Source organism: Strix uralensis, chromosome 7 (genome assembly GCF_047716275.1).
Source record: "Strix uralensis isolate ZFMK-TIS-50842 chromosome 7, bStrUra1, whole genome shotgun sequence".
NCBI lineage: Eukaryota > Metazoa > Chordata > Aves > Strigiformes > Strigidae > Strix > Strix uralensis.
This window is the reverse complement of record NC_133978.1, coordinates 38,896,645-38,920,130: the sequence shown is the minus strand read 5'-3', so window position 1 is coordinate 38,920,130 and position 23,486 is coordinate 38,896,645. Positions and strand designations below refer to the sequence as shown.

The 23,486-nt window shown below is 43.2% G+C and overlaps 1 protein-coding gene across 3 annotated transcripts in view; it reads right to left on the bottom strand.

Moving 5' to 3' along the window:
- ZRANB1 (zinc finger RANBP2-type containing 1) overlaps positions 1–23,486 on the bottom strand; it is a 70,101-nt gene that overhangs the window by 39,416 nt on the left and 7,199 nt on the right. Inside the window, exon 1 of one of the 3 annotated variants that reach the window (XM_074875511.1) lies at positions 7,772–7,977. The exons of 1 other annotated variant lie outside the window; for it this stretch is intronic. The gene's annotated coding sequence lies outside the window, so the exon portion shown is untranslated. Of the gene's footprint in view, positions 1–6,941; positions 7,745–7,771; positions 7,978–23,486 lie in introns of those variants that run through there. One more of the 3 variants, XM_074875513.1, reaches the window with a different exon arrangement.

Here is a 23,486-nt window from a genome sequence, read left to right as displayed (position 1 = left end):
AGGAACTGGTCTCAGACTGTAGCTGTCATTACAGAGCGCAGAAACTTACCAAATACAGATACAAAGCTAGAACTATGCTGGAAGACAGAGGCTTTTGTCAAACTACATTATCCTTCCCATCCTCACCCTAGCAAGAGCACTGCTCTCAAAACACACAGGGATCACCTCTGCTCTTCTAAGTAGCAGAGCTGTTCCTTTGCTCCCAGTAACATGGATAACAGGAAGAATGTTGCTGTCTCAAGAGAGCCACCGTCCAGTTAAGACTGGCACAAATCTCAGTTCCACTGAAGACCAAATCACTGTTACGTAAATCACAACACAATCTACAAACTATAACATTAATGGTGAAAAGAAAAACTGAAAATATTTAGTTAGAGTATTTATAAGCTACTATGTTAAATGAGTTTTAACATTTTTCTTCAGTTTTGATAGTCTAGGCTGTCAACAAACACTCTGTACTGCACATTTTTAGGTATGACCTTCTTCATTACATACAACTTGTCATCTACTCTTACAGGTGGGCAATTAGTTAAAATCCAGAAGACTTGATCTTTCAACAAAGAAACATGCTGCAAGAAATGCAGTTCTCTAAAACAAAACAAAAAAATCATTAAAGATTATTTAAAAAAATCTGGGAGAGTAAGTAGTAACTTATGAAAACATTTAAAAGCCTGTTCGTTGGGTGAATTCTGATAGCTTTCATTTAAATATAATTAATAAAAAATTGCTTTCATTTTGACTTATGGATTCATAGCTCATTTTACAACACCTTAAGTCTACTTTATTAGGTATTTATGGTATTCAGAAAAATTACACTGATTTTGCTTCAGCTTTCTTTTTAATATTCTATTCACACTTCCAATCCAACTGCTATCATTTCAAATAAACCTTGAAGTCTGACTTTTCATAAGCAAGAGAATTTATATGCAGTTTTAATGCAACAGGGTGCCTAATTTTGCAAACGGTATGTTACAGATCTCAGGATATATCTGAAATACAAGAATTGACAATGAACTTTAGGTTAGGATGTAGACCTAACTATAAAGACATTCCTCTGTAAAAGCTGAAAACTCATCACAGAATTAACAAGTATTTGACAATACTGAACACTCACTCTTTCTGCTGTCTTTTTTTATTTTGATGTTTATCCCTTGAAGCATTTTTGTGCTCTTAACCACTACGGTTAATCCTTCTGTGTAACTTGCAAAGTACAAGTTTCTGTTTTATTTGTTACTCATCTCAAATGGGTGAAACTACATATAGCTCTATTAAATTCATGACTAAAAGCTAGGAATACCTTAACTGCTAAAAACAACTTACAAAAAACACTAGCAGCAACTTGCAGTTCAGGCCTCTTATTTCAGGAGAGTTAAATTTTTCAGGGGTATTTTGGTTTTGTTTTAGAACTCAATTAAAAGTGATCAAATGTTTAGATAGGATGTACTACACACTAGGATGGACTAAATACGATTGCTTACTTAGAAACCAATACCATTTGGGAAAACCAGAGTAAGCAGATCAACAGTTACATAATACACAGCGTCTCCCACACAATACTAATCAAAAACCAAGCAAAGTGACTCAAAATAATGAGCTATGATAGAATGTTCACATTATTACAGCCAGCGACATTTAATGAATCTGATCATCATGAACAGTCAGCAACAGATGAATACTGACTCAAGATAAGATGTACAATACAGTAACAAACATACGTAATAAAACACAACAGAATTGCTAAAACTTTGTTGTAAAGATATTTGCATTGGACAAAGTACAGAAGTTGAACAAGAGGTTTCTTTATACAAAGTGAGGTCAAACACAAAAATAAAGTTTATCTGTGTTTAGACTATATGCCAAAAACATGAGACTCATTGTGTTTAGATCTCAGCTCATCCACAAGATGAGGAAAACCAGATGTTATGCTCTGAATAAAAACGCACTGTGGAATCAAACATCAAAACTTTAACACACTTAAACCTGTCCAACAGCCAAGGAACATTGTATTAAGACTTGTACGTTTGACATTCAGTTCTAGCAATTATCCTCTGGACCTCCTCAGTACTAGCTGACAATAAATCAGATCATGGCTACATGCAGACATAGTCACCACTTGGTTGAGAAAAAACACCTGCCTCCAAATGAAACAAGGAAACACACACTCAACATCAACTACTGTGTAGTTTCCTCCTAACTAATGGCAAGCCACTTGCAGATACAGTTAAGGACTGTCTTTGGTATATGCATTTGCAATTGGGCTATATTTAAAACTAGTTCTAGCTCAAGTAAGCCATACAAGCTACACTCATTTTATCCAGTTCTTCTTAAGATACTGGCTAGACAGCAAAGTATCAAAACAAGCTGGGGGAGCAAAAATGCTATTACCACAGCACACAAAAACCACTACTGCCTATGTTGTTGCTTAGCATAGTGCAAAGAACTAGTATCAAGTATCACTGGGGAAACAAATTCAAACTCCTTCTGGAGAAGGAATGTTATTTTTTTTAAAAAAAAAAAAACAACTTTTTTTTTTAACCTTATGATTAGTAATCTGTTCATGATACATCTTCAACAACCCCAAGTTAGTCACTGCAAGGTACTCTGAGCTGCTAGGAAGTTTCAGAGTAACAGCTCTAAAACAGTAAACCTTCTGCTTTTGGGAGGTGGGAATAACTTTCTGCTAGAGACAACACTGAACAACCTTCTTTAAATAAACCATTTAAAAGCCATGAGGTGACAATTATTTTTATCCCTGCCAAGCCAAACAGTAATGAGGGGGTCAAAAAAATGTAAATAGTCAAGCAGACCATCCCAACCCTTCAGCGAGATAAAAATTAACTTCTCAACAAGCACGCAGTAAGGAGAAGCCTTTGTAGCCAAAACCTAAACCCACAGGCCCATCTGACAGACGGCATAAATGACAATCAGACATTGTTAAGACACCTAGTACAAAGTACTCCTGACTTATCACAGTAGTGTGGACTAAAAAAAAAAAAAAGGCCTAGCATGAAAACAAGTATATACTCAATCCTTCTTGAAACTGCAGAAGACTTAAGACTCAGACCTGTAGATTGAAGCTGTTTCAGGGAGGTAACTCAGCAGCAACTAATAAATATGCCAGCTGTCTGTACTGAATCCCTGCTTAGATACTGGAAGATGAATGGAAACAGAAGAAATACTTTCAAGCCCATTAGCCTGAAAGACATACAAGTCGACGCTTACACAACGCACTTAAGAGTCTTTACAACCACAAGAAACAGGATTCTCTCATAAACTGACAATCACTTTCACAAAGCAAATTTCCTATTTTTTGCTAGCATTATCCATGTTTATGAGATTTATGACAGTCGGTTTTCTTCCCAGAGAATCAACTGACTATGCAAGCAAGAGCTGTACGGTTTTTAAATGAATGGACCTACAAAAGTGTGTGCAACTTCAAAGCTACTAAAAAACTACTTGATCATAATAGTTCTGATCTACTGAAAACAAAACAGACCACTCAAGTTTATTTTTCTTTCCAGCATCACGTAAACCATGGTTCTGACAATTTTCTTTAGCTCAGGAAAGCTACCTTCTGAATATCTAGAAGACAGCAGAACAACACAACTTAGAAAAGTTCCTTAATGTCTGTGAACTCCCCAGTAACTTGGACTTTTTCTGCTTCATTAAAAACACCTACTCAAGACTAGACACTAAATCAAATTGAAGTCAAAGATTCACATGGAAGATTTTTAAACCTTAACATCTGTTTACAAAACCAATGGCAAACATAACCCAAATAAAACATCATCATGTACTGGCTTCTACCACAAGTGGGAGGAAGGAGAAGGAAAAAAAAAAAAAAAAAAAAAGAGAAAAGACTGCAGCCTCCTTGGTCACAACTGACAGTTTCAGAAAGAAGTCCTATTTACACTTACCAAAATAGACTCATATCCATCCTTCCAGTCCCTCCACCCCCTGGACAGCAGGTTGCAGGCCTGGTATTTGTTTCGTACCTAGCTCTCGTTAATTCAGGTATTTTCAGCTCAATTCTGAACTCAACCTTAAAGGCAGTAAATTCGGTGCCTTCTCCAGCATTTGTCTTAGAAGTACTAACTTCCACTAATTTAAAACACACACGTGAGCACAAGCAAAATTAGCAGCCACTCTCAGCACAAAAAAATTCCACATTACTAGAAATTTAAAAAATGATGCAATAGTACCCTTGTTTTAAGAACAAGCAGAACAGATTATATCAGGATAAACTCAAATAACCAAAGGGAAAAATGCCAACTTAATTATATCTGCTGTACAGTAGAAGATGCAAAAGGGCTGCAAACTTGGCTGCTTCACAGGCAAGATGCTCTGCACATGCCAGCAACTACCACTCTTTCCAATGTATTACCCTCCCATGCTCCTTGTAAAAAAAAAAAAAAAAAAAAATCTACCATTCCTTCTGCCTTCTTGAACCAAGGTCTCTGTATCAGCCCACTCTTGAGGACAGTTCCTTCTTCAAATGTCACTGCACTCATTCCCTACTCTACCCCCTCCACACCTCTCCTCTCTCTGGTCTTCACCAAAATGATTTTTTGCATAAAGGGAACAGAAGCACAAGAAAAAAAAGTTGCTTTGAAAAATGCCATGTGGATACAACTCCAGTTTGACTAGAGAGCTTCTGAAAACCTGCCCATGCCACAAAATAAAAAAATAATCTGTATTATTATAGACTAACATGTTCTCAGAATTGATGTTGAAGCACTACAGCTCTTCTTTTAAAGTATGTTAACTGTTCGTCACCAAAGAGATGAGTCCTATTATTTAGCTTGTATTTCATGAAAGTTCCAAATGAATTAACTACATACATACAAGAAGTTGTGCTTCAGCAACTGATGATGCAAAAGTCAAGACAGTCACAAAATCAGTCGGATTCTGTGCAAGTTAAAGCAACGTCAGCTATGAAAGAAGTGCTATGAAAAAGAGTAAGTACCAGGAAAGCATCTGAATTCCTAATGTTTGAGATCTTAATTAGAAGACAGAAGTTTTCTTTCTAAGGTATAACAAATTCCATTCAACTGACATTACAAAGTTATAATTATCTGTTATTTAACTGATTTTACCAAGCTATGCCACTTGACAAGTGAAGTGGTAACCTCTTCATCAGCTGTGTTGAAAAAAATTCTCTTTTCAACTTTGCCTCATTTCTCTCTTCATATGTAGTACTACTTAAAAAAAATAAAAATTAAGAGCTCTGTTACATCTAAGCCAGCCATTTTCAGCTGCCAAACTAAAGTTTAGTTCCATTTTAGTACCAGGAGACTCTGGATCATAATTCATGCAGTTAAAATGAGGATTACTTGTTGACATAAATTTTGAACAGCTCAAAATAACCCAGTCTTCAAATTCTGGGGGGAGGAAGGGGCATGAGATTACTAACAGAACTGGCAGTAGCAGTTTAAATGCTTTGCTGCAATTAGTTGACAGTACATCACAATGAAGAATGTATTGATCTAAAGTTCTGCATAATCTCAGCCCTGTGCAAAACCGGTAAGGCAAAGAGAAGCTGGAAAGAGAAACATTAACACCTAAGTTAATACCACATGAAGGAGCCAGTAAATCTCACATTAAAGTGCCTGAGAGTACATTTGATTATTTGATTGACTGTATTAAAAATAAGCTCCCATACAATCAGTAAAGTATTTTCTATTTACATGTCTGACTTATTTACAGATCCATCTTGCAAAGAACACCGAAGATGGATGGGATTTCCCGTCCCCAAGGAATTTACATATCAAATGACGCACAATTGCCATGCACAAGGCTAACTAAGACTGAAAATATTGCCTTGACCAATTTTGCGTTTCAACTAGTCTCCAATTTAAGTCATGCTTCTATGATGAATCCCGTTGATGCTTTTATGCCACTCGGCATTCCAATTAAATTAATATTTTTTAATTATACTTCTGAGAAAATGCTAATGGATACAACTCTACAATAACAGATTATGGCCTCATCAGTCATCCCCATCTGCCTGTCCTTACTTAAGCGGCGTAAGAAAAGTAAAGGTAATAATTTCTTTTTTCTTCAAAAGAACTACACCGCATAATTAAAGTTTCACAAATCCTACAAAACGCAACACATCCAAAAGCATTATTCTCTTTTAACGCTGTGACAGACTTAAACCAGGAGTGATCTTTTACATATGACATGCTAGACTCTGCATGCTGAGACACCAATTCAACTTGGCCTTTGGAAAGAGGCAAGTAAAACAGTTCCAGAACACCTCCTGCTGCTTACCTGTTTCCCCCCTCTCCAAGTAACCTCTGAAATAGGAGGAAAAAAAAAAAAAAAAAAAAGAAATGGGCTTCACAAATCTCTTCCACAGTCAAAGACAAAACGCTAGATGAGCAGAAGGAAAAGCAAAACTAAGTGCAACAAACCTCTCCCAAACTACTGTTAAGAGGTTCTGCTCACACCAGAACAAGCTTTAGCACAGTGTGTGTTAGAGAAAGGAGGAAGTTAAGGTATTAAACAAAAGACATCTCACCTTTCAGTTTTTGCACCAACAAACGTATCAATGTGTTAAATTCACATGCCAGGTTCACCACTTATGACACAGTAGGTAGCTAGTGAGTAGAGACTGTTCAAGCACAGCACAGAGCCTGTCAAACAACATTTGTTTACTACATCGACTCCCAAGAATTCTAGAAAAAGTTGTCATTATTGTCATCACTGAAAGGCACCATGGCAGCAAAAAGTTCTCAGCAGCCGTGCTGTGTCCGCCATGCAGGAGACCCAGATTAATTTTCTCCCATCATTTCTCCCACCCGCTGCTCTTAGGAGAGCGGTGACCACCGCGGGGACGGAGCACTCGAGGCGGGGGTTGAGGGCTGGGAGAAGGGTCCTTTGGTCACTCCGAAGGAAGGACTCACAGCCACATCCATGACCTCCGCAGAGAAGTTTACCTGATCCTGGCAGGAAGCTGCCGCAGTGGGGGACTGCGAAGGTAAAGTCAGAAAGTCGCTGGAAGCGTAGATTACCACGGTTTGCCTCACTCGTTGATCGAACTTTTCTAATTTTTTTTAAACTTCAGTTCACAAAAACAAGATCGGTTTCAAAATACTTCCCACGCTGTACTTTATTTCTGATAAAGTATCGACAATACGTGATACCGTACTACAGGCAACATCATGGAAGTTCTGCTATCCAGAATTCACAGCTACACGCAAGTAGCTCCCATCACCTATTCTATCACGGCACACAGATCAAAACAGGCATATCCAAAAGGGAAAAAAAAAAAAAAAAAAGGAGGGGGGAAAGAAGTGGGAGGCAGCAGAGGCATGATCTCACCCCAGCAGACCGAGGTACTGCAGCCCAGCATTTGGGGAAGCAGCCACAAGAGAAAAATCAGAGTTTCCTGCCTTTGTACCCAGACTCTTGTTGCTGTAACGCAGCTTTTCCCAAAGCTCTGTTACACACGGAGCTGCTGGGACGGAGGGAGAACCGCCGCATCCCGCGGCAGGCGAGCGGGCTGCCCTCACCGCCGAAGCCAAGCCCCTCTTCCACACGCGGGACGGTGACCCGAGCAGCTCGCGGAGGAGGCGACTCCCCACACCGCCCCTCAGCCGGGCCACCCCCGGCCCCGCTCTGCGCCGCTCCACCGGCGGGTCACCGGCCGGGGAACCACCGCGGGCTGCCTCGGCTGGTCGCCAGGCCCCCGCGGGAGGCAACCGGCCGTTCCTCGCACCGCCCCCTCCTCCCCCAGCGCTGCCCGGGCAGGGGAGAGGGGCTTTACCTCGCCGCCGCCGGGAGCCGTCCCTCAGGCACACGCTCGGCGCTGGAAGCCGCCCCCCCCCCCCCCCCCCCAACCCCGGCCCGCTGGCTGCGGCGTCCTCTCCCCGCTCAGGACATGGTCTCTCCCAACGCGGCGGGCTGCCGCGGCCGCGGGCGCTCCCACTCGGCGCGGCGGGGGGAGCCTCTCGCCCCGCTCCCCGGGCTCCTCTAATGGCGGCGGCTGGAGCAGCCCAAAGCAAAATAAACCCCCATACGGCCAGGAGCCCGCACGTCAGCCCGGCCTGCCGCCCTGCCTAGCGCCCATTGGCGGAGCCGGCGCCTTCCCCCCCGCCAATCAGCGCGCGCCTCTTTGGGAAGAACGGGTGATGTCATCCCTGCCGCCGCGGCGCCTCGCTGTGGGGGCGCGGGGGGGTTCGCCCCGCCCCCTGTCGGCCCCGCCCCGCCCCCTGCCGGCCCCGCCCCGCCCCTCAGCGCCGGCTCCCGCGGGCGACCATTTTCCCGCCGTCGGTCGCCCCCCTCACGCACCGCCCCGTCCCCTCGGGGCACCCCAACGGCCTCCCCGCCTCGGCGGCCGCTCGCCCCTGCCAGGGCCCTCCCTGAGGGAATCGTGTGCGCGGGACCCAGCCGGGTCACCAGCGTCGGGCAGTAATGCCCGAAGCGCGGGAGAAGGGGAAACGAGACCGTCGGCTTGCCTCGACAGCCACGATCGTAGCTGGTGTCTCGACATAAAGTTTTCTACGGAAATAATCCCTCATAAAAACCCCTTGCGATGGCACAGGGCCAGCCAGCAGCCGTCAGAAATACCACTCCTGTGACAACCGATCCTTCCAGTGTCCTGACGGGAAACATCTGTGTATGATAAAGAGAAAAGCGCGATGGAGGGTCTCATGCCCAGGCTGTACAGCCCCCAGCCTTTGGTAGATTCCCATTAATTCCTTCAGTTCTTAGGCAGCAAAATATTTCCCTGAGCGCTGCTCAAAAAAACTATCAACATGTCCTCTGCGTGTCGATACTGGCCAGCACGGCGCGTGTGTGGGGTTGGAGTTCAGGATGGTCATCCTGAGCCAAAGGACTCTTCAGCCAAGTAGCGGTCGTGCAGCGCAAAACCCATTCCTATACTGGGAGGAGAAGGCGGGTAACAACTGCTCCACCAGTCCTTGGGTTCAGTCCTTGTGCTGGCTGTGAGCTCGTTGTTTTTGCTTTCTACTCAAAAATTGCAAGTCTGCATCTTCCTTAAACTGCCCTTATAGGCTCACTGACAGAAAAAAGCATATTTGCCCACATCCTCGCTGTTCCCTCGCAGGTCTTACATAATTTGATACCTGACTTTTTTTTTTTTTTTCCACTGTAGTTCCTACAATTTATTTTAGGCTTTCCCAGATGTTCTAGCACTTTTTATTTCCATCGTTTCATTCCCTGTTCCTGGCCGAGGTGACAGAGGGGACTCTGCTAATGCCTCGGGCTAGGTGTTGCATTGGGAAAGTTGTCCTCTTCTGACCAGCTGGATCCATCCTCTCTCGCTCAATCAGCATAAAAGAAAAGCACCCGAGATGTTCAAAGAGAGCAGTGATGCCTTACGCTAGAGAAAATCCCTTTGTCCAGCAGACAAACAACTAGAACTGGAGTCAGCACAAGTAAAATGTAATTACTTCTGAAGACTGAAATAGAAATTTGTCTCCATTTGCAATTAAATTCATTCCCTATAAACATCAGAAACTGTTGGGGGGGGGGGGGGGGAGTAATGTGATTTGTCTCTCCCAGACTAGTTATTTACTAGACTCTGACTCCACTGAACAAGTTGGACCTCAGCCTGTGTTTTGGGAAACATACCAACAATTACGTATATTTAGCTGTAGAAAAGATGGGGACAACTGTATTTTTTTTCACACACCCACATATAAGATCCAGATGAACTTGGATAAGTCGTGTAAAAGAAATATTCCTTATTTTAAGGAATCGTGCCATCTCTGTGCTTAGAAATAATTCAGAAAACATATCCCTTGCTCTTGGCATCTAGGCACGATGATGGAAGAGCTGTCATGTAAGTGAACAACAAGTAGTGGGGTAAATCCTAAATGCTGCCACAACTGTACAACAATGGGTAATTTCCAGAAATAACTATTGTAGATTAGACTGCATAAAAAGATACAAAAATAAAAGGAATAAGTAATTTGGGAGAAAATATCACTTCAAATTCTTCCAGAATATTTCCTAAACCTGTCAGAAGACCTTTTGGTGATCACAGAAACATATTTTAAACAAAACAGTGCACTGCAGCACATTAGGAGCATGTAATGTACTTCCACAACACAGAAAAAAAGCTTTAATGAAGCTAGACACGTATCATTTCAAAGACTTTTGTTGCATAGGTAAGAAAAGATTATGATTGACTAAAAAAAAAAAGATTTTCAAAGACTTCTAGAGACAAGTGATTTTCATACCTGCAGAGCTGTTCTGCAGAACAGCAGCATTCCAAGGAATAAAACAGGTGCCTGTATAGTATATGAAGGCACGTAGTAAAATTGAATTTGAAAATAGTTACTAGAGCTGATAGTTTCAAAAGTGAATCCTGGCTGCATCTCCAAATTACCAGACATTTTTGATGTTGGCGACGTTATTCCTGAGGCCGTGTCTTTGGCTTTATCTCAAAAAACTGCTGGCATCTCCCACCAGGTTTACCTTGCAGGAGTTTGCCATTTGTTCTAGACTTAAACAATAAAATACACTAGGAGTGACCTTTCAGCAGGTTAGAACATTGATATTTACACGTGTATTTTATCCAGTAATAGCTTTCAGACTTCTAATTTGGAGAGAAATCAAAATATACATGACTTGATAACCCGGTTCTCAATAGATTTGGTATTTGATCATCTTTTTCTTTTTTACATGTCAGAAAGATAATTCTATTTTTGTTAGAGGTAGCAGAACTTGTATGCAAGTACTGATTTCCTATATTCCATCCCAAATTTTAATTTTATTCCACCAGTTTAAGGATAAATTTTAACTCTCTAGTAAGGAATTTGGAACAGTCATACTGGTTTGACAGCTTAATATGTTATTTTGGGAACTTTGCTTTGCGGAGCTGAATTCACTCATGCCTTGGAGATTATGTGCCTTCACTGACCGGGTGTGCAACTGCCCTCTGTAACTCAGAATAAACCCATAGCAAAACTATGCGCCTTCGTTCGCATCTAAAAATATAATTTGCACACATATGTCTTCCAGCTTTCTTTTTTCCCCTCCCTTCTCAAACCTAGTGCCTGCTGCTTTCTTCCCACCTTCCTCAGCCATCCTAGGTCCCTCCGATCTCCTTCCTTTCCTTCCTCTTGAACAAGGAAGAGCTGCCTAGGAAAGAACTGATAGTAAATTTCTTGGTCAGAACTCACAGATTTGATGAAATCCGAACGGCGCACGCAAGTCACGCAATTTCGCAGGAATATCCGGTGGAACCCAGCTAAGAAACCCACCTGGTTCCTCCCCCTTGGCAGCCTGGAGCCGCACCACCAGCACTTGTGCCGCAGCCAGTAGCACAGACTGCCTGAAGCAGGAACCCTTTGTGCCTCCGAGGTGCGAGCCTTGCTGGCAGCCAGCGAGGCAGATGGCTGGGAAGTTCCCTTCCTTTTCTGCAAAGAATTTATAAATTTAGGATTTTTTCAGAATAACCCAGAATTGCAAATTGACGCTATCTCCTATTAAACAAGAGCACTTTGCAGCACCCTGCCTTACAAGACGCCCTATTTCTTCTGTCCTGATGCTCACTGTCAGTGAAAGGCTTCTTCCCTCAACCCTCCCTGACGTTTCTGTTCTGATTCACCCTGCTTATAACCGAGAGAATGATACCGAAAGCTATAATTAGAAAGAAAGCGTCGAAACATTTCACAGTAGCATATTTCTAGATGTTGCATACAATAGCTGGGGGACTCTGTGAAGCAAAATTGTGCTTCAGGTAAGCAAAAAGACAAATACCTAATTATTTTACGCTGGCATGGAGTGTTTTTGTGCTGCAGCAGGATTGCCTCAGCCTGAGTGCAAAGATTACATCTAGTTAGTGATGTATAAGTGCAGATCTCGCTCTTATGTAATTCTCTTTACCCTGGTAACTACTCGCTCTCAGGCTGAGCGCCGGCTCCCATTAGGCAATTCATCCTCGGCTTATCCAGGAGCAGAGATGTACGTGCTCACCAGATGGTTATTTCTCACTAGCTGAACTTTGAATATGCAGAACTCCCTGCTCACACCGGCTCCTCGAATCCTGCTCTTGCCATCGCTTTATTCAGTGTTTTCAGGCTTTTTATGATCAAGGAAGATTTGCAACTGAACTGAAATATTTAGATAAAGGGTGAGGAATATAAATGTGCAAAAATCCAAAGGAAGCACAGTTTTTGAAGCTTTGAAGGATATTTTAAATGGTTGACTGACTTGTTACCATTTTCCATCCTCTCTCTGAGTCAGCCTCAGCCTTCACACCCAGTAAATCTCACACTTGCGGCTCTTTTTCCTGTTTTAGCCTGAGTTTTTATTCAACCATACCTAGATCACTATCCCCCCTATCCAGACGAGGATGAAGTCAGAGAAGGCATAATGCCCTGACCAAATCCGTTCTTCCCTGCCACAGCTGTGGGGTGTTGTTACAGGCTGCCACCCTGAGACCCATAAGCGAGCTTCAAATATTTGCTGCTGACCTCCGGGCAGGGAAGGAAGGCAGGGTCCTTCCCTGTCGTTACCACACGGTCTCGCTCACGATGGGAGAGTTACTGCCCTCCCACCTGGTCTGCCCTCATGACTGCAGCCAGTGGGAAATGGCTTTGCTAATTCTACCCATTCTCTTGGCTCAGTTTTCAGCTGTCTCTCAGAAAAACATCCTTCAGAAAATATTTTCAGAGACACAAGTTTTCTTCTGACTTCCCCATGGGCTTTGCGCTAAGAAGGGATGTCATGCATGTGGATCAAGCCCTTCTCCTTTTGGTCTTTTTTATTACAAGAAAACTGAGAGTTTATCCCATACCCAGAGCCACCAAACACATCGGCACAAGGGGCAGGGAAAGAGCAGCCAAAGAGAAAAGCGGTCCTTTCTGATTTGCCATCTGTACCCCCGGGAAGAGATAGCTGTCTTCTCCCAGGGGTTGGTCAGAGGTAGGAGCAGCTCACACTGCACCACAAAACACTCACCTGCGTGTTCCGCCTCTTCTTCAGCTACGGGGCTGCCCTACTGCAGAAGCACCGTGGCTCTCCATGGGGGCAGCAAGAGGCACCTCTCCAGGTGGTTTATGCCCACACATTTAGGGAATAAATAGCTAGGAAAAGTAGAGAATAAACAAAGGAAGAACTGTGTAGAAACATGACAAAAGTATGTACTGCATTGTTGTCTCCTCAGTTACTTTGAAATGTATTTCAATAGCAAAAATAAAAAGGTTAAAAGTGGGGAGCACTTGTGTCTAAAGCTTCAACATGGACCATGTTTTTCTTGCTTTCTCTCTCGTTCCACAGGGAGCAGAGGAAGGGGGTGAAGGAATAAATCATAGATCATAGAATCACAGACTGGTTTGGGTTGGAAGGGACCTTAAAGCCCTACCAGTCCCACCCCCCTGCCATGGGCAGGGACACCTTCCACTAGCCCAGGTTGCCCAAAGCCCCGTCCAACCTGGCCTTGAACCCTTCCAGGGGGGGGCAGCCACAGCTTCTCTGGGCAACCTGTGCCAGTGTCTCAGCACCCTCACAGGGAAGAATTTCTTCCTTAGATCTAATCTAAATCTGCTCTCTTTCAGTTTAAATCCATCACGATTTCCAGCTGAAGGGTTTGAGCCACATGGTTGAGGAATCTTAGAAACTTTCCTCAGTTGGGCAGACACTGAGTAGGTGAAGGAGTCTGTGCTGGATGGCCAACAGAAAAGCAACACACATGGAGAAAACTGGGAAACTGGGAGGTGATGGGGTGGCTGTAGTACAGCGTGTGAATTCAGGATGGTTCTGGAGACTCCGGGAGGCTGCAGGATCTGCCCGTCCCAGATGGTGAGCACAGCGTGGCTGCTGCCACTGCTCTAAGCATGCATCAGCAGGTTTGTCACAGCAAAAGAATGCAGGGGGGAAGACAAAGAGGAGAAAAAGAGGGAGAGAATTAAGGAAAATGTGAAACAGAGTATTAAAAACAAAGGGAAAAGAAAAATAAACCAGGAAAATGCAAAGAGCTCTTTGAATGCACTCTTAAAGAAAGACATGAGGGAGGACAATGACAAGTAACAATGCAACTATAAAAGGAAGCAGCAGCCTGAGTCCCTTTAGGGGCATGTAAGACATTTGTGAGGGCTTGAGACAAAAATCCATGAGAAAAATGGACTAAAATCCATAAACTAATTGCTGCGTAGAAATGTCAGGCCAAAAGAGGCTGGATTCCTCTGTGCAACGGCCAGCATCTCTCTTATCCTTAACAATGACAGATTTAACTACTACCAAACACCGGGACCCTTCCAAAATGGTCCTGCCAGCAGAAAAGGAAGTGTTGACAGAATTGTGGGGTGAGCGTAACACTGACTGCTCCAACACTGCTAACTGAGGCTAGATAAAAATACCACATTATACAAGCACTGGGTTTGATGCCCAGGTTAAGCAGCTCCCTCCCCTGAGTACTGGCTTCTGTGAGCCCCATCCATGGCATCACCCCTCTCCAAACATCCCATAAAAGTCATAGATGCTAAACCTGGAGGACGTAGGTTTGGCTGTGAAGCTGAGAGGCAAGAACTCATGCATTTTTCTGCTTTCGGTGAGCACACCACTTTTCCTATTTAGCAAGGCAGTACTATCAGGTGGCATTAATATGCCCCAAATCCGAGGCAAAGTTAGCAGCCATTAGTGGTCAGTGAAAGTGAAAAGGGAATTTATTGTAAATGAAGGCTGGCCAGGAGCATACGAGGCAGCAGAGAAGGGACCTTCTGTGTTTGGTTTACAGAACACAGTACATCATGCTGAGCATAATCAGTGCCAGCTAATCAGATTATTTGATGAGCCAGAGGGAGCAAAATCTATCTTCAAGTTGACGTAATCCACTGGTAGACTGCTTAAGGATTCTGGATATGTTCACTCTGTGTCTCAGAAGCCTTCCCCTTCATTGAGACTTTCCTTTTTATGAGCAAATCTAGGATTGAACACATACAGTTCAAATAAAAAACAGAAAACAAAACAGGTAAGAGTGGGACTCCATGGGAGCATAGCTGACAGAGCAGTGCCAATCACCACGCTACTGGTTCAGCAGGATGGTGAAATAATATCAGTAACACCAGGGATAATTTAATGCTATTAGTGGAGACCTTATAAGGATCGCAACTGATGAAGCTAAGGAATACATGAGTCTGGAATTAAAATGTGGAAAGGACAGTTTTCTAGAAAGTCCTGAATTTTGGAAGAGAGATATTTTTATTTTAATTCAGGCGTAGCCTGGGCCATAAATTCTTATTACTTTAATACCATTGCCTTATTTTAGAGATAGCTTCTGCAAAAAATCTATACCTTCTCCCAGCATTTCTCATCACAAATAGGCAGCTTCAACAACTGGATAAAAAGTAGCTTTCAATCTTATTCCTACTTTTAATCTTGCAGAAAGCCATTTAGCAAGATAACTCATAATGCTATGCCTTATTTACAGACAGAACGAGGGGAAAATAAATCAGAGAAACAGAAAAATAAATCATTTTCAAACCAGATTACTTTCCTGGAAGGACAGTTCTTTGATTGCTTTTATTCCTAACTTTAAAAGAAAATCATTTAGAAATTGTACATTGAGCAACTACTGTTTACTTGTATCAGGCATCAGAAAAGCTGCTGTGCCTTCCTTTCTTGTATGCTAAGTTAAAATGATGGGTAGAATCAGAATAAAATAATTGCACTAGAACATTGTCTAGGATCACTGTCTCCCTCCCACTGCACAAAGAAATGCTGAAGCAAAGCTAAGACATTTATCGAGCAGCAGGAGCTCATTAGCTTGTTGTCAGTACTTTCTCCCATTGATAGCTCTTACGTGGTTATCTAGTAGGTAAGCAGCATTATAAATAATGTTTTTGTACCACACATTTCTGCTTCCGTATAAAAAACGTGTTTGTTGTCTCCCAAATAATCCTTGCCACCCTGAGAAATACACATTTTGTGATTCAGGAATGTGTTGCTTCAGTATTCCAACCACATGTCTCAACTGTATGTGAGTTTGTCTTATCTAAACTCTTTGAAAAAAGTTTCAGCTTCAACAGCCTCCGCTTTCATAAGACAGACAGCTCTGGAACTGCCTGTTTCCAGGGACAGTTTTAAATTTACAGGGCTTTAACACAAAAAGACAATTTAGAGTATATATTGGGATTGTATACAGCAAGTTAGATCTTCCATGGAGGTCAGAGTAAGGACTGAGTATTAGAGAATTCAGAAGTATATTTAACTGAGGAGCAAACTCCTGTCTCAGCAATTGATGTCATAAGCCAGCCAGATCCACATATAATCATTTGTCTGTACATCTCATTACTGGCCAAGCTAAACAGAAGCAGAGAGGATGAGCGTTTGTCCAATGCGATTCAAACCAATTTTACAAAATTAAGCAAAATGTTGAGCTCCCGCTGAAATAATTGGAAATTGGTGAAGCTGCTCGGTCTCACAAAGGTCATGTTACTCCACTGGAGACTGAACCTTTACAAACATTAAAATCCTTGACCAGGGGGATTCAGATGCTTCTCTTCTTGGACTTTGCACTGCTCTCCTTGCAATGCCGGACGTTCCATGTAGCCCAGTTTCCCCAAGACTTCCCACCATACATCCCTCTGTCAAGTCAACTGCTACAGTCAAGGAGCCTGGGCAAAAAAACCCCAAGGCCCAGTGAGAAAGTTCAGATTTGGACCTTTGCCCACAAGCCATACTTGATCGGTGTAGAAAGATCACATTACACCGAGGATATTAGTAATATTTTTTACACAACTGATGTGATAGAATCCAGGCTACACATGTCAGAACCAGAAGAAGGCTGTTCAGATGAATGGGGATGATTACTTGCATCAAACTAGGAAGCTTATTTCTCAAATGGAGCAAAAATCTGTTTGGATTAGTGCTTTCCTACCACTCTGTGGGAGAAACAGAAGTTCTGTCATTTCATTTTGGTGCTGTTTCTCTTATCTTGCCTTGCTGGCTTTGAATTTGCCACTCTCTTATTCCGAGTATACTTCTTGCCCAGACAGTTTAGTCTTCAAGAGGTTTCACGTTGTTCTCAGGCACTCAGTGAAGAGGTCAAGTGGAGCTGGACTTCCCTCAGAGCAACACAGCTCTGAAGCTGAATGGTATTAACTTCTTGGCTGTCTTCCTCTCACATCAGAGAATATTCCAAATAAGGTCTCACTGGTGTATTGCTCAAAATCAAAATAGCTTCATCCTATTTAAGTTTGATAAACCCTTGAGAAAAGTCCCTTAGACTTTGACTTCCTTTAGAGCTGTTGACTGCCTTGGCATATGGTCTTGTTAGATCTTCTCAGTTAAACACTGTTAAATCACAGTTCTGTCAACTCTCAGTATTTTAATGTTTTTCTTGGAATATTTGCTTTCTGTCCTAGACCTCCTGCCTCTAGAGTCAAGTGATTAAGTTAGACGCTGAGGTTTTACTTTCAAAGTAGATTTCTAATCCTCAAGGCGGTGAAGAAAAGCATAAAATATGGACTAAATATAACCTCAGTGCAATTTGAAGGTTCAGAAACCAGGAGTTAAAACAAAAAAAGAACCACAAATATTGGTTCCTAAAACTCATTATTTAAAAATACATTTCAGATGGTTTTGAGAATGAGAAATTGGTTGTACTTTTTTCCCCAAGTTTTTGACTGCCAGTTCCATAATGCAGAAGACATTTCTTTTCGTGCCAGTGCTGGACCAATATCCCGTCTTAGTGCAGAGGAATGAGTAGATTTACTCTCACCAAGAGACCACTCAGGCTGAGGTCTTTACATCTAGTAGTAATTACGGTCTTCCTAAAACATGCCAGGAAAAAGAAGGGATATCAGCATCTGTGTTCTGGGTTACATTTTGGGTAGATACGCTTTGTTTAACTGATTTTCTCATATAGCAGAGTACCTACACACTCCTTTTCTTTCCATACCATCAGTCTGCCATAGCTCTGGCTACAGTATTTTTTTTTTTGTATTTGTAGGTAACATCCACAGTCTCATACAGTTTTAATGTTAAATGTGTGTCAGATAATGTCATGGAATCATAGAATGAGTTGGTAGGAAGGGACCTCCAGAAGTTTTCTGCCTCACACCCTGCTCAAAGCAGGGACAACTTTAAAGTTAGATCCAGCTTGGAATTCAGATCAGGTTGTTCAGCACCTTGTACAGTTGAGTCTGAGTCTCTCAAAGGACGGAGATCCCACAGCTTCTCTGAGCCCTATTCCAGGGTCTGACTGACACTGAATATTTTTTTTCCTATTATGTACTCTAAGTTTGCACTAGTTGTCTCCAAAACATGTATACTCTGCCTCTTTTCAGTGCTGTAAGCCTATATGAAGTTTAATTTAGTTGTTTTTCATTGAGAGATAATGTGACTAGAAATCATGAAGCCACAAGTTTGCTAAGGCTGCATGAAATGAAAGAGTTTCTAGATTAGAAACACAAGCCATTATCTAGAACACCAAGAAAAGCTTTGGCTTCTTTTTCTTCCAGCCTCATACTGGAGGGGCCATGACAAAAATAATTTAGTTGATATATATCATACAAGTTTATAACTAGAACTGGTCAATATTTCTTTTCTGCTTGAATTTTCAAAGTTCTAAAATAATTCTACAAAAGAAAAAATATTGAAAACTTGCCAGAAAAACAACAATGTTATTTAAAACAAACAAACAAAAAAATCACAGAACTTGGGGCTTTTGTAATTTATGCAAAAACTCTGGACTTGCTCTCCAAAGCTCTGTGTGATCTCCTAAGGTCTCCAGTATTCAAGCCAGGGAGCCCAGGAGCCCAGCATGGCTAGTTCAGAGATGGACTCTGAAGTGATGGGGACACATCATCATAACATGGAGCATCCCCAAAGACACACTCCATCAAGTCCAGGCCACCGCCTGGTCCTCCTGGCAAACTGGCAGCACTTGTTAGTGTAGCTCAAAAATGTGCTGAAACTCGTTAGCTTATGCAAAACAGTTTGGTTTCAACAAACTGCCATTTACCACAACATCTGCATTTTTGGAAACTGTCTAGCAAGCGCTGTTTCCCATCTAAAAGGAAGTATTTTGCTTATCATCTAGCAGCCATCTCTCCGACAGCCATTTACCTACGAGCTGTTCTGAGATGTCCTATCCTGTATACGCAGGGAGAAAGCAACATATGCAGCTCACCACACTTGAAAACGTCTCAGTACATTTCACTGCATCTAAACTAGGCTAAACAAGTTACATCCTAGGCACGCTGACCCCTCGGGGGAATACGAACAGTCTAGTTCAGGCTACAGTCACATTATGAAGACCTAATTTAGTCCTGATGTTTTGAGATACACATGCAAGCTGGTTTTTACAAGGTCACCCCCAGCAGAGTCAAGAATTTTTTTACTATTAGCATGAAGACTTTGAGTTTTGCAAAACGCTCTTGCCTTTCATCATCATCTACATATTATTTTTTTCCATCTTTCTTACATGACATGGTCTGTAGAAAAGGCTGTAATTTATGCAGCACTCCAGACAGCTATCTCAGGGGTTACAGTAATGCAACCAATTTTTGAGACCAATAAATGGTCTCAAAAACACTGTATCGTTTTAAAACTGAAAATACAATAGAGGCTACCTGGTATGGATGGAAACCTGAACTACATTTGGTGGCAAATTAAAGCATTCAGCTGCAAAAAGCAATGACTTAGAGAAGATGAAGAAAAATATGGTAAAAGAATGTTACAGTAAGATATTTTTATATTCTTAGGCACATTCTGTCCCTCTTCTTATACAGAATATTTTTAAAAGGTGAGTCCTGATCCTGTGCAATTGCCCTTAAGAGTTAGTACCAAACACACAGGAAAATGATTTAGATCTGCCAGTCACTAATTACCCTTCCCCGTGGTACCCATTTCCTTGAGTGCTCTGTTTTTCTCTATCGCCGTGACAACACTTCCCACACCAGAGGAAATATTCAGCTTGCATCTTCCTGTGGAGTAGCAATTTCTCCATTTTCATAACTCAACCTTCCTCAGCCAGCAGCTGCAGTATCTGCTTGAATTGTTGAGTATTTATTTTGTGGGGTTTTTTTAAAGTCCTGATCAAATTAGTTCGAGGGAAAGATACCTACAGCATCTTAAAGAACAGCTGTTCTTTACAAATCAACCGCAGGAAATATTTTGTCTGTTTATACTATGAATTGGCAGAACATGGGCTTCTATATCCTGAAATATTCTATCATCTCCCATTAAACAAATAGGGAACTGAATCTCCATTCCTAGCTACAGATCACAAATGTAAGCGGGAGGAAAGTACACATCCAGTTTAGCTTTCACCTCCGTGTATTCGCCAAGATCTGTATCACATTATCTGGTTCCAGTTCATCTGAATTTTCTCAAAAATATCCTTAGGAAAATAAGTGAGTACATCGTGGGTTTTTTCTTTTACTGGACATCGGTTTCTCCGCAGTGCTCACATACTTCTTGGCTAAACTGATACATGCTAGATGGATGAAGATATCTATTAAAAAGGGATTATTTCCTAACCTTTGCCTGGCCAGGGGCCAAAGAAAGCTGTGTGATGTTTAATCTTACATTTGCACAGTGTAGCATGAAAAAGAAATGTGAAGCGGAACTCTGAGGGGCTCAGTCAGCCACAGCCTCAGTCTGTTTTTCAATGCTGTTACATGGACATCTTCCCCTTCGGTTAAATAAATAAATAAATGTTTTATTTTGGCACAATGGCATTGATGGTTGGGCGTTTTGGGTTCAGATGCTTTTTTTCCTGTAGGCTTTCTAATGGCAGCAAGGGTTCCTGAATCCTGCATTCATCACGCTTCTGCTAGCTGCAGGCAGCGCAGTAAGGACGGGGCCTGCAATCCTGTGTCAGTCTGGTAATAAACAGTAATAATAGACTCTAAGCTGTCATAAGAGGATATGACCAAGCCTTGTTTGGGTAATGGAGAATTCGGCCACGTCTGATGACTGTCAGCTGAGATGATCTCAGAGGGAAGGGAATCTGCCCACAACAAATAGCTTGTTGCCCATCCACAAATACAACATACCCCTCCGTGGCAATGTTCCCAGCTTCGCCCCCTCCAGCATCCCTTCTCCGCTGCGCTCGCCGTGCACAAGAGTTCGCGTTAGCCAGCACGATCCTTGCAGGGGCAACCTCAGCTCCCTCCCGTTCCGCACCAGGTGCTCAAAACTGGATTAAATTTATTTTGTCCTAAACGTGATGTAAGTTCTGCGTTCTCACTGTATCACAGCTTGTGGGTGGGGGGAAGAATTTTAACCTCTTCAAGATTTCCCACCCTTAGGGGTTCCCCATGCCGGCATGCAGACTGCAGCAGCCTTCCTACAGGCGATGGACCTTCTCTGCATTTTGGGGAAGCAGTGGTGATGTACGAGCCTTACTGCCCAGCCTGCCCTAGGACCAGGCTGAGCTCTTCCCCTGAGTAGCAGGGCAAGCAGCTTCCCCATTTTTGTTTAGGAAGTCACACTAATTACAGAGCTATTGTCTTCTTCATTTAAGCAGACAGCATTAATGCCAATGCTATTAAAATCTCAACATTTCCAGATTTCCTCAGAACAGTGAGTGAAGAATGGCAATTCGTGGAGCAAGTTTACACCCACGCTGCTCTTCTGTGGTGAGATTGGGCAAGTGGCAAACACTGCACGGTCACTGTAAATCTGTGTTTTGCTGGCCTCCTTACCTAGGAGCCAGGCCAGAGCAGCCTGGAACAGGATCTGTGCTCCCGCTTCCTGCTGTGACAAAGAAGGTGCCACAGGAGGGCACAAGAAAAGTGAGTCATTCCTGTGATCATTAATTAATTAGTGCCCTGCTGCTCTTCCAGTCAGGCCAAACAGATTACACATGGCAAAATTGACATAAACAAGTAGAAAATTCTGCTCATAAAGGAATTTGGGAAGGCGTTCAGTCCCGAACCTGCCAGAGCCCCAGACAGCGATCCAGTCTGCTCCCTCTTCAGGATGCTCTTAGATGCTTGGATCCATTAGGCTTCTCCCTAACGAAGGTGGGGTTCCCAGATTAGAGGATGCTCAGAAATGACTGTTCCTGGTGAGACAAGTGCTTCTGTCTCCAACCTGGATGGGTGAAGCTTTAGGGTCTGACTAAACCACAGCCAGGGCCACCACTTCCCAGTGGGTACTCTGTGTTTCGTGGCAAAAGGCAGACACCTCTACCACCACCGGCAAGATGAGGAGTTAATGGCCATCACTGCATTGCCATCTCCAGGTTTCTAAGGAGTCTACCTCCACACCCTGTGCCAGCAGAGAATGGGGTTAATCGGGAGGACAGCACCACCTCCATCGTGGTCAGGAGCCTTTCAATTTGCTGAGACCATCCTGAATGGGGCAGACAGGAGCCCCCACTCTGTCTCACCTCCCTGTGCTCAGAGAACCTTTAAAACTATTCCAGACATACACAGGTGCACTTTGTAAGAAAGCTACTAGTAAAAGCCAGATCTCGTCTGGATTTGTGCACTCCCTTATCTCTTAGCATTCCTTGCCTTGGACAGCAAAAGCAGCTGCCTGCCAGCATACAGCCTTCCCTGGTGTCCCCTCTGCACCCCATCCCAGAGCCACCCCAGAGGAAAAGCTCACCAGTAAAAGACAATATTACTACAAACAAAGAGATCTTCCAGCCCCCACCTGCTCAAAGAAAACCAGTCTGGGGTGTGGGCTCAGCAGCAGGGTCCCTGCTGCCTGCCTGCCCTCACAGTCCCTCTCAGCTTTCTGTCCCGCTCCCCAGAGCTGCTGGCAGAGGGGGGGCAGGGGCTGGGCACAGCAGAAGACAGCAAACGCGAATGATGCTCCCAAGAGTGTGGGCTGCTCGCTAAAGAGCACTGCTTGCTGTTTAAATTGCTTAGTATATTATATTAAACAAAGATCAATATCAGATACATGGTCTCCGTCCCTGTCTTAGAGCATGAGCTTGTCCAGAGCACACATCCCGCCACGGCTGCGCTGAGGCACAGACTCCGATGCACGGACACATCTCCTTGAAGACAGAGCTCGCTGTACTGCGTCGATCATCCTCCACCTTATCGCAGCCAAAGGACTGGAGGTGCTGAAAGAGTGCAGATTGCTACTGCTCTTAAACTGGCCCTCTGCAAATTCTGGGTGTGCTTTTTGCTGAAGTACAAAACCAACCTCAACAGGGAGACTACAGTAGGGTAACCCTCAGATCTCCATCTGCACAACTCTGCCTGGTGATGGAAAAGACCTCAAACCTCAGAAAAGGGTGCATAGCCCCAAACTCACCTTCCCAAGCCTGTGGGAGGGTAAGTCATTTTGAGACTGACACATAAAGCCACAACAGAGAAACCAAACCTTGTTGTTAGTCCCTATGAAGGCGAGGTCCATCATCCATCCAAGTGCTGTAGGCTCAGGCCCAAACTCTAATTGCTTTATTGTTGTTGAGTTACAATGGTCTGTGATAAAATCTCCAGCTATACAGTGCATTTCCCTGGCAGGGATTCAGAGCAGCAGATGCACCTCAGTGCCTGAGCCATAGCAGAGCACCCTGCAGCCGTCCACTGTCTCGA